The sequence below is a fragment of the Dipodomys ordii genome, unplaced genomic scaffold, assembly GCF_000151885.1.
Source record: "Dipodomys ordii isolate 6190 unplaced genomic scaffold, Dord_2.0 Scaffold8, whole genome shotgun sequence".
In the NCBI taxonomy this organism is placed as follows: Eukaryota; Metazoa; Chordata; class Mammalia; order Rodentia; family Heteromyidae; genus Dipodomys; species Dipodomys ordii.
Window position 1 is genome coordinate 75,461 of NW_012267224.1, and position 2,395 is coordinate 77,855.

The 2,395-nt window shown below is 46.6% G+C and overlaps 1 long non-coding RNA gene across 1 annotated transcript in view; it reads left to right on the forward strand.

Annotated features, from left to right (window-relative positions):
- Positions 1-619: 619 nt before the first annotated feature.
- The window catches only part of LOC105980242, an 8,810-nt gene continuing 7,034 nt past the window's right edge, over positions 620-2,395 (forward strand). Inside the window, exon 1 of the long non-coding RNA XR_001174725.1 lies at positions 620-689. This is a non-coding gene — a long non-coding RNA (uncharacterized LOC105980242). The remainder of the gene's footprint in view (positions 690-2,395) is intronic.

Consider the following 2,395-nt stretch of genomic DNA (forward strand, 5'->3'; position numbering starts at 1 on the left):
GGGGGGGGAGGGCATCTTTGATTAAGTCTGGTGCTGGGCAATCAGAGCTATTTGGCCACTCTCTGGGGTACAATTCTTCATGTCTGTGATGCCACCTTGGATGTGGCACACTTGCTGTCACAGGCTGATGGCGGCCGCCCTACCGTCTCATCCAAACAATACAAAGGTCAGACAGTCTAACTCCTTACTTTGAAGGTATGATTCTGGACAGTGAGGAAACACTTTCTAGAAGCTTCCGGGAAGAGTTCTCCTTTATCATGGAAGATAATGTCGTGATGGCGTTTCCATTGGGATCAGAGCTGATCCCGTGTGGGAGACACATGCAGGGGCCTGGGCCCCCTTTAAGAAAGGATCTAAAACTTAGCTTCCCCCCACTGCCGGTGCCACCTTGAAATTCATAATGGGTTTTAACGTGGAGGTGCTGTCTCCACTTTGCAGTGGGGTCTGTAGACCCTGTAGTTGACCTTCGTTGGGACTCGCTCTTTGACTGAAGATGGAGCCCTGGTGAAGAACATGAAGCCAGCAGAGTTGACCGCAATGAAACGATTTTTTTCCAACTGTTGTGAGGATGGTACATGATTGGCTCAACACAACACTGACTAAAAGTTCTACTTTTCTAGGTGATTTGCAGCTGTGGCGGTGCTGGGCAGTCGAAGGGCTCGCAGGAGCCCTGTGCATCTCCAGCCCAGGTAAGGACGTGGCCGACCAGGGGAAAGAGCTCCGGGAGCCGGGCGCTGGTGACTCACGCCTCACCCTTGTATCCAATTAAGCATCAAACAAAACAGAAGTGGTAGAGCACTGGGCTTGAGAGGAAGAAAAAGCTCAGGGACTGTACCTAGGTCCTGAGTTCTAAGCCCCAGGACTGAGACAAGAGAGGTTGGAAGCTTCCAGAAGCATATGCCAGGGCCCTTTCTCAGGTGCACAAATAAACAAAATATGCATCATCTTCAGGTTGCAAAACACCAAAATCTGTGTGATATGCCCTGACATGGGGCCAGCAGAACTCCTATTGAGGATGATTTGACCATGAGCAGATTGGGGAGCTACTGTCACGAGATCTGCATCAGAAATAATAAAATGTATCCCTCAAATACTTTGCAAAGAGCAGTAAGGTGACACTGTATCTTAGTTACTAATTCCACAAAATGCCAAAGCCCTTGACACATATCAGTTTGTCATTATGTGTGATTTTAATGAACGTGTCAGTCCTGGGGTTTGAACTCAGGGCCTAGACGCCCAAGCTTTGTTTTTCCTCCAGGCAAGCACTCTACCACTTGAGTCACAGTTCCATTTCTAGCTTTTTGGTGCTTAATGAGAGATAAGAGTGTCACCGATTTTCCTGTCCCATCTGGCATTGAACCATGGTCCTCAGACCGCAGGCCTCCTGAGTAGCTAAGATTACGGGTGTGGGCTACCAGCACCTACCTTTTATTTTTAAAGGTGAATAGTTGTTTTTCTACCTAAAGACTTCAATGTCAGTGAATTTTAATTTGGCTATTTTTGTTACAAGGATTTGGATAGTATTTTCTTTTTAAATTCTAGTTCCAAATGAAAGATGTTGGCCTTCTGGGTTTTTCAAAGGGATACTATGCTGCCCAGGAAGCATAGGAAGTTTAGGGGAGTCGGGTGCAGGTGGCTCCCATCTGTATCCCCAGCTATCCAGCCAGGTGTCTGGGACCTGAGGATTGAAGTTCAAAGCTAGCCTGAGAAGAAAAGTCCCCAAGATTCTTATCTCCAGTTAACCACCAAAAAGCCAGAAGTGGAGTTGTGGTTCAAGTGCAGAGCACTAGCCTTGAGCAAAAAAAGCTCAGAAACAGTGACCAGACCCTATGTGAGTTCAAAACCCCAGGACTAGAAAACAAAAGCAAAGCAAAAGTTTATGGAGGACTGGGAAGGCCGCTCAGTGGTAGAGCACTTGCCTTGCATGCATGAGGCCTGGGTTCAATTCCTCAGCACCACATGAGCAGAAAAAGCCGAAAGTGGTGCTATGGCTCAAGTGGTAGAGTGCTAGCCTTGAGCTGAAGAGCTGAGGGACAGCACCCAGGCCCAGAGTTCAAGCCCCATGACCGACCAAAAAAAAAAATTATGGAAGCTACTGTCTTGCCACCTCTCGTCCCCAAATTGTCTTCTGAACTTTTCTTACTGTCACTCTTTGGAGAAGCAGTTTACTAGCTGAAGCTCATGGGTGGCTCTGATCATCCTGAGCTTGGACATCCCTCATGTGTCCGGAGCCTCAGGACTTTCTTTTCTATTACATAATTACTTTTATCCTTTGGCTGTTTTTCTTTTTTTAATATTTTTTTATTGTAAAGATACTATACAGAGGGTTACAGTTACATGAGTAAGGTAATGAGTACACTTCCTATTGGGCATTGTTACCCCCTCCATTGTTTTC